The 12,358-nt window shown below is 53.4% G+C and overlaps 1 pseudogene; it reads left to right on the forward strand.

The window, feature by feature from the left end:
• Positions 1-10,058: 10,058 nt before the first annotated feature.
• On the forward strand, positions 10,059-11,466 carry LOC149851836 (immunoglobulin heavy variable 3-30 pseudogene; annotated as a pseudogene).
• The last annotated feature ends 892 nt before the right edge of the window (positions 11,467-12,358 follow it).

The following is a 12,358-nucleotide window of genomic DNA, read 5'->3' on the forward strand; positions in this document are numbered from 1 at the left end:
TCTCTGTCCACCTCTCCATCACTTTCTTCTCACCCCTCCTCTGGCAAGAAGAGATTACCAAAGTAAAAACAATAAAAAGGAAGGTTAAAGGAGAGATGCCCCATCTGCTCCTGACAGCTGTATACGGCCACAGAGGCAGCAAGTTTCCACATTTAAACCAGGCCGGAATATCCCAGAACAAGGAAAGAGAGGGCTCCAGTTCACTGGTTCCTAGAGTTCATGGCATCACAACTGCCCTCTTATTCCAGAGCTATTCCCTGCCAGGTCCCAGGGTCAGACATTAATGTGCATTGTGCCTGATGATCTCTAGAGCTTCTACTCTGATGCCACTGAGACTGACATGTCTCAGGGCTCCCCTAAATGGGGGCCAGCCACACTGCAGTGACCCAGTGCCCATATGGGTTCTGACCTTACATACGGGAGAAGGCCCCTGAGGTTGGGACGCACTCAAATGACTGAGCAGTGACCACATACAAACAAAGCAGGGAACTGGCCTGCTAAAGGAGCAGCCAAACTTCACTGATAACCTGTCTGCAGCAGGAGCAGAGCTCAGCACCTGCAGCCCACACAGGCCTTTAGGGGACCCAGCATGGCAGGTCTAGGAGTGCTGATCCTCCTGGCAACTTGCTCAGGTGAGTGCAGAAGACAGAGACCAAGAGAGGGCAGGGCCTTGAGGAAAGGAGGGAGGGCAGCAGTGATGCATAAGGCACACACAGGGGTGCTCATGCAACTGCTGAGAGTGCTGGTGCACCCCCTGACTGGCTGTGCTCACTTCTGGAAGCGGCTGCAGTGATTGGCCATCTTACGGTCAGCCGTGGGGGCCCCGCAGGTCAGAGGGATTGTCCGAGGGGGGGACCACTCCCAGTCAGCAAGATTGGCCACAAGGAACACTTTCCACCCAGTCGCTGAGGGGTACATGCCCCCCCATAACTAAACGGCACCAATCAGCCACGAGGGAGGGTATTGGGATCTGGGCTCAGACCAGAACAGGGACATTCTGGATTTTAATTCCCAACCAAAGGGCTTTTCTCTCCAACTGTCATCATTGCTAGTGGGGACCAAACATCCAAATCCTTTAGCCATGTCAAGAATCTCACCCTAAGTCTGTGTGCTTTAGTGTGCTTGGAACAGAATAGCAATAAATGCCCATCCTGCCATGGGATGCTGTGTGCATGAAAGGGTGACAAGTAGATCAGATCAGGCATCCCCAGGGGAAGCCAAAGGAGGAACCTGAACACAGGTAGAAATAGGCTTTTGAAAAAACAGAAATAAGAGTCAATTCCCTCCAATGTCCTGTCTCTGCAGAGGCCAGCTCCAACATCCAGCTGACCCAGTCTGGAGTAGAAGTCAAGATGCTGGGGAGTCCATAAACCTGATCTGTAAAACCTCTGGCTACACATTTGCCTATGTTGGCATATACTGGATACAACAGGATACTGGGAAAGCACTGGAATTGATAGGATACATCAGTACCAATTCTGGTGGTACTGGCTCTGCTGGGGCATTGAAGGCTTGATTTGCCATCACCAGGGACACCTCCATCAGCACGGTCTATCTGCAGCTGAGCAGCCTGAGGACTGAGGACACAGCCATGTATTACTGTGCTAGGGACATAGTGAGTTAAAACCCATCTAAAGCAAACCAGAAACCCCTTGAGGAAGCCTCCAGGTTGCCTGGTGACACTGGGGCTCCTGGTCACTCCAATGAGCTCCCGCCCAGAAGAGGAGACTGCAGATCCTTTCTTCCTAAGCTCTTGTCTGATGCAGGATCTTTGACTCCAGGATAATTCAAAGGCAGCTTGGCTCCAAGGTAACCAGGTCCCTTCTTCTTTTCAAAGCTGCTTCTTTTCTGTGGCTCGACAACCTGTTGGAGGAGCAGGCAGAGAAGCCCCTCTCTTTGAGAACGTGGTTGGACCAGGACAGAGTGCATGGGACATGGGGGCCAGGTGACACTGAAACACAGGGGTGAATGGGGCAGGGAGGAATGAGATGCCCTGATTACACAAATAAATGTCTTAGTTTTCACAACTATGCTCCTCCTGTACTCCTTTACCACCTTAATGCTGTGGGGAGTATGTCCCTGCCCCCCTACAGCCCCCTCTCTCCACAGACTCTTGTGGGCAAGCTCCTAAGTCCTGCAGACATTTCTGAGAGAATCTCTCTGCATGTTTCATTGGAAGGGCTGAACATCTAGGCTGTCCCCTAGCAGAAACCCCATCCTCCTTGTCCGAGCCAGTCCCCCTCTCACCACTGCCCTATGAAGAAGGGATCTGGACTTTTGAACCCACGGCGAAGTCGTATAAGGCGTCTTCAAGAATTCTGATAATGGGAAATCCATCTATCCCCATAAACCCCCTCCCCACCTCTCTCTTTCTCTCTGTATCCTCCCTTCTTCCACCACCCCCTCCCTGCCCCACCACCAGGTAAACCTGCTACCTGGGAATGCAAACGCTCAGGCTATTAATGGCTTGGTGTTATTGCCCTGCATGTTTCAGCTCCCAGGTCCAACTTACTCAGTCTGACACAGAAGTCACGAGGACTGGAGGAACCAGGACACAATTCTGTATCACATCTGGGCTGGAGTTTCCTTGCTACACCACTGACTAGATCCATCGATTCCCTGGGCAAAGGCCAGGACAGATAGGAGAGATCAGTCCACATTCTGGAGGGACTGACATTGTCAAGGACTTTCAGGGCTGACTCTCTCACCCAGGAGAGCTCCAAGATCACCATCTACCACCTAAGCACCCTGAGAACTAAGCATGCAGGAACATACTACTGTGCAAGTTGCACACTGAGGAAAAGCTCATTCAGAGCAAGTAAAAAACCTCCCTGGAAACCAAAAGCCCAATACTTCTAGTCATTGCCAAGATCCTGGGATGAGAACTTACCTCATGGACAAAGTTTCTGTGGTCTTCTTCCAAAGTCCAATGAATTAGGAGCCCCATTTCCAGAGCAAGCTAATGGAATGTAGGTTCCATTTTACCCTTGTCACTTCATCTCAGGCTGAGGCTGGCATTGCACAGCATCCAAAGAAGGAGCATTTCTTTGGTTCAGTCAAGTTTTTCTACTTCAAAAGGTCACAGATCCACAGGGTGGCACCAAATGTTCACATTAGTAATGATACAGAGTTACTGGAAGACAGCACTTAGGTCTTCCCATCCTCTGCTCCACGAAGGAGAGATGTTGGAAGGATGTGGGGATCTCTGCTGCCAATGCCTTTTTCCATCAATGGCACCGCAGTGTCCAGCTGTTCAACGGTGTACAGGTGGGGGGGGGTGCACAAGGGGTCTAGACCCTAAGTGCCCAACTCACTGGCAAAGTCGGCTCTAGTTCATGGAACAATTATTTAGTGACAGACAGCTTGTCCCCCACCATCACCTCAGGCTTCAGAGGGTCTTATCAAGCTGCACCAGTGGATTCCCACCCTTGCTTAGCACATCTGGAAATTGGGCAAGTGCTGAGACAGGAAATAGAAGTGCAGGATATGGACAGAGGGACACAAAAACCTGTTTTAGTCACAGAGCAAATGATGCAGTCTCCCTCTCTCCAGATACACACCATGGCCAAGAAAAGCCTTCTCCAAGTTCCTCTATGAGTACAACACAATCCCTGGTCATTTCACACTTCCTGGTAGACTAAGAACACCCTCATTTCCCCAGTTATTCACACACGTGATGCTACAGGCATAGGGGAGCACAGGGCTGCAGCACTGCCCAGCACATGCAGCCACCCCGCAACAGAGACTCAGCAAACCTGCATGGGTAGAGATAAGCACAGAGGACCAACTGCTCAAGTGAGGAACGGCAGGATTTTATCTTCCCTTTTCCATCATTCCTCTATTTTACCAGGTCATAGTTAAATGTTTGTCACCATGACAGCTGGTTTCCCAGACAGTAAGCCAATGCACTACATTTAAGAGTCACACTCTGAGACCCTCTTTCCCCACACAGGTCTCTTTCTCCCTTTGGCAGGTCTGGTGCTGCAGTGAGACGAGCACTCTCAACCCTTCCCTCTCCTCCGCCAGCCCCACACTTCCCAACATGGCTGTGTTCACAAAAGTATGCTCTGGGGGGATCATTCCCTCTGCTCCAGAAAAGTCACCTTCTGAATAAAGCAAGCCCCACTTTTCCCTCCCACCCCAGATCCAGGGGCTCAGTCTATTGGTTGTAACATAAAACAGCATGGACCAATCCCTCACTGAGACCACGGTGAGATAACACCAGGGAGGGGTTGTTCCCTGGGAGGGAAGGGAAGGTCCAGAGCTTGGAAGGATTCACCTCGACAACTCCTGGGTCATAGACACTTTCCAGAATGCCTCTAGGTCTTTATTCGCTTCTCCAGGTTCCCAAACCCCTTGCCTTTCAAAGCCACAGTAGTCAATAAACAGATTGACATTATGTTCAGTGAGGTCAGCAGAAAGGGCACTTATAAAACAAGCTCATGCAAATTGTGTGACCCAATTTCCTGCTTGACACCTGGAAGTGTCCTCATTAAGCACCAGCCCTGGCTCTGGGTGCTTCAGTGTCTCCTCAGACTTGCCCCCTCCTTTCTCTTGGGGATACCGGCATTTGTCAGAAGGGCCATGACACCAGCACTGGCTTTGCTCATCCTGCTGGCAACTCCCCTGGGTCAGTGCTGGATGAGATGTGGGAGAGGGGGAAGCAGAAACAGGAGGAGAAGCTGCATTAGCTAATGCCTTGTTCATCTCTCCATTAGGTGTCCTGTCCCAGATCACGCTGAAGGAGTCCAGCCCTGGGGTGGTGAAGCCTGGAGAGACCCTCAGCCTGACCTGCACCGTGTCTGGATTCTCTCTCACTAGCTATGGTGTGCACTGGGCTCGCCAGGCAGCAGGAGAAGGGCTGCAGTGGGTCGGAGTTATCTGGGGTGGTGGAAGCACTAACTATAACAGCGCTCTCCAAAGCCGCCTCACCATCAGCAGAGACACCTCCAGCAGCCAGGTTCACCTGCGCCTGACTGGGCTCCAGCCTGCAGACACAGCCCGGTATTACTGTGCTAGAGACACAGTGAATGAAAACCCATGAGAGCCTGCACAGAAACCAGCCCTGGAGGAACCACCTGCCTGTGTGAGCAGTGGAGGCAGAAGCTGCCGGCCCCGTGCTCTGCTTCCTGGATCTGACACATCAGGCCTGTTAGATGACTTGAACCAGGCAGGGATTAAATCCAGGGAAGGCTCAAAAGTGACCAGTGTGTCAGAGTCTCTGAGAATGGAGCTCAGGGGCTCTGCCCTGGCCTCCATCGTGCCCCCTGCTCTGCCTGTCCTTCTTATAGCAATCCAAGGGACAGACTCCCCAGCCTGGCACCCAGCACTCAGGTTGCCACCAGCCAGCTGTGCTGTTACAGGATTAGGGACATGACTCAGGGGTCCTGACACCCCAGGCAGCCCTGTCTCTTCCAGGCCTTATGGCCCTCTCTGCTCTGAGCTGGAGGTGGTGGCTGGACAGCGGTTTCCAGAGAGCTAAACTTGACCATAGCATCCCCTGCCCCGACAGAGATGCACTGAGTATGGACAGTTTCCGGTACTTTCAAGGGGAGAGAAAATCTGTCTGATGTTAATGGAGACACAGGAAGACCCAGGATGAGAAGGTACCAGCACAGGTCCCCTTCTCAGTCACTCTGTCTTTGCCCTCAGTAACCCTGAAATCCTGCTGCTGTCCCTGAGCACAGTGTGGACACAACTGAATACACGAGGAACAGGAACCCCCCAGGCCCAGACAGCCCAGGCTCTGCCAGCCAGGACCAGCCATTCACTGGGAAGGGCACGGACCAGGCCACTGGGAGGGATCTGGCCACACAGGACAGTTCCTTTTACCCCCAGTGTGACTACCACGTGCCATGAAGCAGTGCAGCCCCCTCATCTCTAGGGCAGAGAGACACAAGCTGCCCAGAACTGCCTGCCCCACAATCCCTGGGAAGTGAACACAGCAGCCCACTGCCCTGGGGAAACCACAAGCTCTCGCCCTTCCTAGCTGGAGCCTTGTTTGCAAGTGTGGGGCTGGCAGAGGAGAGGGAAGGGCAGAGGGTGCTTGTCTCACTGCACCAAGAGACCTACCAAAGCCTCCTCCTGTTTTCCACACACTTATGTGGGTTCACAGGTCCCCAGCAAATGCACCAAAGGGCTGGGATTTCCTGCATGCCCAGAGCTTTGGTGTCATTTTGAAAGGCTGCTAGAAGGAAAGCTCACGCCAACCACACTTTGCACAAGTAGACCAGATCTCCCTAGGTAACACCTAGGGTGGGAGCAGTGCTGTGATTGGGATGGTTCAAGGTCAAGGACCATAAGAAACCAAGACTCAGGATAACACCTTTACTTGGATTAATTATATAAGTGGGAGAGAGGTCAGTCATGCTTTTGGGCACAGAACATGTAGCAGAAAGGCCCCTTTGTACATTTCCCTTCTGGACACGGATATAACACAAGCCCCTTCTTGCCTGCACCCCTCACCCCATTTTGTGCATTTCTTTTCCTTCTAAGTATTGGCAGAGACCTAGCACACTTATTGCATTGGTGTAGCAAGACTCAGAGCAAGCCAGAAAGCTGCAGTGGCTTTCTGCAGGAGAACCCTAGAAACTACATCTACATAACAATTAAGCTCGGTGTCACTAAAGAAAACAAAACAACTATAATATCCACTGCAAAGGCTGTAAATATATCCTGTGCTAACCTAACTCACTTGCTGTTGCCAGTAGCCTTTGATCCTCATTCCTCACATCGCTTTTTTATACCTATCTCACAGTGTCTTTTCATATTTCATCCATCTCATCTTTACCAAGGCATTTTGTATTTTATACTTTTAAACTATTAAGGAATATACTCTCTGTAGAATTAAGTTATATCCTGGACCATTGTTAAAACTGCATTGAAGTTGTAATTGTAAAGTGGTAACATCTGTTGAGCGAATGCGAGTGAATGATGATCATCAGTAGACAACAGCCCAGACAAAGGAACTCCGTTTTAAGCTAATCAAGCTAAGGAACTGATTCCTGGAACTGAGCACTCACCCTATGGACTGTTCCTGTAACCCAGGACAATACAGCCATTAAGTCAATAAGTCAAGGGTGGACTCTCAAAACTTCAGGTACCAGCAGGCAGAGACCCCGTGACTAGCAGCTGTCAGGGCCTTGGATAGGTAGGTAGATATACTGACACCAGCACTAACAATCACTACAGCAGCCACTGCACACTATACTAAATGGGTTTGAGTGCATGTGCTAACGTGACCAGTACCACCCATACATAACTCAAAGTTTCCATTTATGATTTTCTTGGTAACTTCACATCCCGCCCAATAAACTACAGTCTATTATGATCCCACGAGGTGGTCCTTTGTAGCCAACAAACACAATTCTCCAGGTCTAGAAGAAAAGCAGCAGAGCCGAGTTTAGAGCCAGATAAAAGGAAGGCTTGTGTTCACCTGTAAGTAAGAGAGCAGGCAGTGATGGGAGCTGAGGACCTGGTAACGGCAGAGAACAGGGGAGTTACCAGGAGTAGCTGCAGACCAGAGGGGCGCAGTCAGGGAGGTCACCACCTGTGTGAAAGGCACAGCACAGCCAAAATGGCTGTCAGTACCTGTGGGGACAGAGAGATGAGAAGAGACACCCCAGAGGCAATGGGGGGCATGCCCAGGGGCTCTAGGCCTCCCATGCTACCTCTCAGTACCTCCCAGGTCCTTCCAACCCTGCAGCAGCCACACACAGACAGAAACACAGCTGTGGGCCCAGCACCTGCTATAAAGCCCCCAGGGACCTTCTCCTGAGCCCCATTACTGGCCCAGCCTCACCCCCTTTCCAAGGCAAACCCTTGCCTCCTATCGCTGGGCTGCCACCCCTTCCAGGGGAACCAGATCTTCCCCTCCCCTGCTCCTGGTGCCCAGGGCTTCCTCCAGCCCTGCCCAGCCCCTCTCAGCTGCCTTCCCCTTTCCACTCTCCTCCCCCCACACCTGCCAGTGTTCGGAGATGCACTGCGCAGAGCCCGCTGCCCCACAGCCCCTCCTTGAGCCAGGGGAACAGAAGCAGCTTTGTCCCTGCTGCACCTGGGACAAGGGGTCACTGCAGACAGGGACAGATAGAGCCAGGGAGGTTCCTGCCCCCTCGGCTGGTCCCAGAGGGGCTCAGGCTGAGCTCAGCAGTTTCCTCCATGGGGCAGCACCGCCCCACCCATGTCTCACCCCCACATAGCGAGGCAGCCCCCACCCGCCCCCAGGACTCACAGACCTCGTGGAGTCAGCCACACTAGACTCCACATCAGGAATGCAGGCCAGGGGCTGGGGGTGGTGGGGGATGAAATACCTTCTGTGTCTGTCTGGGGAAGTCCAGCAGTCTGGGGGGCAGGCTCAACCTGACCAGCCCTTCCTCTGGCCTCGCACTAGGGATCTCCTGCCCCAGTGGAGTCCCAGACACGCTGCCCCCCACAAGGACAACAGCTCATGCAGAACCACAGCTGCTTCCAGTCCCACCCACCACATAACAGCCTGGCCTGGGGCTGGGGATACCGGACATGTGGCACTGAACACACCAAGGGAATGAACTGTATCTGGCATGAGGACAGGCCTGCAGGGCCCAGCTACCAACAGGGGCTGATGGGGTAAGAGCCGCCAGCGCCTCACTCACCTGCTGCAGGCTGTGGGCTAGGCTCCAACCCAGGCCTGCGAGAGACACGAGCCAAGCCAAGGGAGTCGCTGGCACTACTGTGAAGGCACAAAATGCACTAAGAAAGTAAACTGAGTCCAACACACAGGGGTGAATCCAGCATTTCCCAAATGGAGGTGCAGGAGCAGCCTGCAGGGGTGGCTGCACCCCCTGCTCCCAGCCTCATCTGCCCCACCAGTGCAGGCAGACCCGGTCATGGAAGCCTCTGGGCAGTTGTTTCATGTCCTAAAGCAGGTGAAAATAACCCCGCCTTCCCCTTCTTGCTCAGAGGTGGTCCCCTCCCCTCCTCTTTCCCCCCGCCCCCGCAATCCTGCCTGCCCCTGACACATCCTCCAGGGTTGGGGTAGAGGGAAGTAGCAGAGTGGAGAAGGACATCACCCCGTCTCTTCAACGCTGCCATGTTGCCCCTGGTCCAGTGCTGGTTCCAGGCTGCAGGGCACTCAGCTCATTAGGAACAAGCCCTCCTACTGGCCACAGCCCAATATTCATCATTGCCTTTTTTACCCTCATCTTCATGTCACCTACAAGCCGTAGGCACAGTCTGTATGGAGGAGCACTCACACCTCCAGGCAGAAGACCAGGCTGTCTTGGCCTTCGAGCCAGTGCTGCCACAAACACAAGGGGAGCCGGGTGGGATGTGCCCTAAGCTTCTCAAGGACAGGCCCTGCTTGATCTACCCCCCTGGACACACACAATCAGCCAGACAACAACCATGGTCCATCTAACTCCCTGAGCCAGGGGAGTAGCAGGGGGTCGACCCCAGGGATGCTCTCTTTCCTTGGGGCTTGACCAAGAAAGGAAACTGTTTCCTAAAAGACAGACAAGAGCTGAGAGCACCAGGGTCATTTAGCTCCTGGGAGCTCCAAGGAAGGGACCTGGGACACTTGGCCAAGACCTGTCTGAGATAACCCCCACGCTCTCCCCAGCCAATGCACATTTGAGATTGAGCCCTGTGGCCCAGCACCTGCTCCCCATGGGTCAGCCCTGCCTCTGCCTCACTGCATTAGGCACGGCTGCAAGCCCCCTTCCCTTTGGGAGAGTCAGTGGATGGAGGGAGGGAGTGGGGCAGGGGCAGAGGGGCTTGATCTTTCCAGGCACGTGGTGACATGTCCCTCACTCAGGAATCTCAACAGGGCCCTAGCACAGTGCCAGGCATGGACCAGATGCAGCAGGAGGGACAGTCCAATTCCCTTTCCCCAGCCCCTCACAAACTAATCAGTCCCGTGAAGGGATGGCACCCGTGTTTCTTATGGAGGGGGATATGCAAAACAGAGAGACATTTCTGTTTATATCTGCCCACCTCTGCCCAGGCTGTACACAGATACCTTCTGCCTCCCCCTGTCCCTGCTCCTCTTCCAGCCACAGCTGTCTGTTCAGACCCCAGTGGCCATGGGGCTCTGCATCCACCTCCTTTTCATCACAGCGGCTCTGGAAGGTATTCTCAGCTCTCAGTTCATTGCTGAGGCTGATCCACCTTGTTCTACTCACCATAATTTACTCATGGCTAAAAGTGACTCTCTTTGCAGGTGTCTGGTCCCAGGTGCAGCTGGTGGAGTCTGGAGGGGCCGCGAGGAAGCCTGGAGACTCTCTGCGCCTCACCTGCACAGGCTCTGGATTGGATTTCAGCAATGCTGGGATGCACTGGGTCCGCCAGGCTCCTGGGAAGGGGCTGCAGTGGGTTGCAGTTATCTATTATGATAGCAGTAAAGAATACTACGCAGACTCTGTGAAAGGACGATTCACCATCTCCCGAGACAACTCCAAGAGCCAGGCATACTTGGACATGAGCAGCCTGAGACCTGAGGACACTGCTCAGTATTACTGTGCTGCTCACAGCAGTGAGATATCTATCTCAGCTCATACAAAAAGTTCCTCTTGCCTTGGAAGTAACAGCCACAAGGTGACACCCACGGTCTTTAAACTACAACTCTCAATGGAGAAAAAGAAAATAGTGCGAGGGAGCTCTGACTCCTCTGCTCCATTTATGGATAAGGAAAGAGCATGGTATTTCAAGGAAAAAACCTGTACAAACACACAGGATCTCCTCACAGATGGACCAGATGCTTTCTTCTTCCTTCTGCTTCGTCCCCAAATCTCACAGCCCGCAACTGATGAGCCAAAATGACCCAGGTCCCCTTGAGCACGACACAGCCCTCTAAGGTTCGATTGAGCAAAACCTTGATAATTTAGTCTAGAATATTTACACCAAGAGGATAAACCTGATGGAGAAGTCTCAGGCTTCCTGTTGAGGAGACTGAGAAACCCAGATCTTTACTATTGTCTCCCCCTTTCTCCATCACGCTCTGATGTCAGTAAGCAAGACCAGGTGTTCTGGGATTGCTCCTGGGACAGAGTGGGGACCCCATGCCCAAAAGTAACTGGGCCCATAAGTTGTACCCTAACCCCAAACCCCCACCCCGAAACACTGTATTGTAAGGTGGCAACAATACACCTACATTTGCAGTATTTCCCACTCACATCTCTTAGGGCCTGCCATCACCGAGACTCCCTCCCCTCCCAGCCCAGACTGCACCCCTCTCCCAGGCCCCAAGCTCTGTGAATTACTCCCTGTGCAGGGACTAGATCTCATGTTAATGCTGTCTCAGCCCAGCTCACAGCCCATGTACAAACCTGAGCACTCCCTCTTCTCTCTCAGCCTCCCCACCCAGCTCTGCCTTGCCTGAAGACTAGAGATCCAGTCTGCCTCAGGGCTCTCTCCATCTCTGCAGAAATGGCACCAATCAATGCTGTGGATAGTGGCCGGGGGCCGACATTCAAACACCCTCCCATCCCATAACAGGCACCTTGACAATGGAGAGCATATCCCAGCCAAGGGAGACACTGGGCCTGGTGCCTTACCAGTCAATGGACCCAGGGGAGGGGGCTCCGGTGCAGGGTTCCCATATGTCTGGGTTTTCCCAGACATGTCCTCTTTTTTGGCCCCCAGTGCTGCATCTGGGTGGGTTTTTCAAATGCGGGCAAATGTCTGGGTTTTTTGCTGTTCCTCTGCTCTCCAAGATGGGCTGTTTGAGGGAAGGTGATTGCCTGTTGGGGGTCTCGTGCTCCCTGTCCCAGCTGCAGCAAGGAAATGAAAGAGAGAGAGACCGGGCACACGTGCAATGCGGGAGCTGCTTGGGCAGCAGGGCTGGTGGGGTGGGCAGAGGTCTGCAGGTCAGGAGTGAGGAGCACCAGCAAGGTGGGGGGAGCAGTGTGGGATACTGGCAATGCTGGAGGGCAGGGGCTGCAGGTCAGGAGTGAGGGGCACCAGCAAGCGGTGGGGAGCAGGGTACTGCTGTTTGAGAGAGGGGCTGGTGTCAGTGGGTCCAGAGTGAGGGGCAGCAGCCGAGCTTGAGAGGTGGTGGCTTGTCAGTGAGCAGAATGGGCAGGGGCAGGGCACCAGCATGTCACTGCCCCCCCATCATATTCCCCGTGCCCCTGTTCCATCCCCCCCACCCCTCCCAAGACAGCTGTCCCATGTTTTGGACCTGGAAATACGGTAAACCTCCTGAGTGTGACCTCCCAGCACAGGGTCATGGCAGGAAGGGACAAGGCCTGAATCAGGGCCTGGGAGAGCAGCTGTTCCTCAAGGCCTGGGACAGTTTGCCCTTCAAGCCTGCCTGGAATCAGGGTCTTGTGGTGCTGGCCTTGATGCTGAATATGCACAAGGGGCTGCTAGTGCAGGAAACATG

Source organism: Crocodylus siamensis, unplaced genomic scaffold (assembly GCF_052110815.1).
Source record: "Crocodylus siamensis isolate JL-2025a unplaced genomic scaffold, ASM5211081v1 HiC_scaffold_142, whole genome shotgun sequence".
In the NCBI taxonomy this organism is placed as follows: domain Eukaryota; kingdom Metazoa; phylum Chordata; order Crocodylia; family Crocodylidae; genus Crocodylus; species Crocodylus siamensis.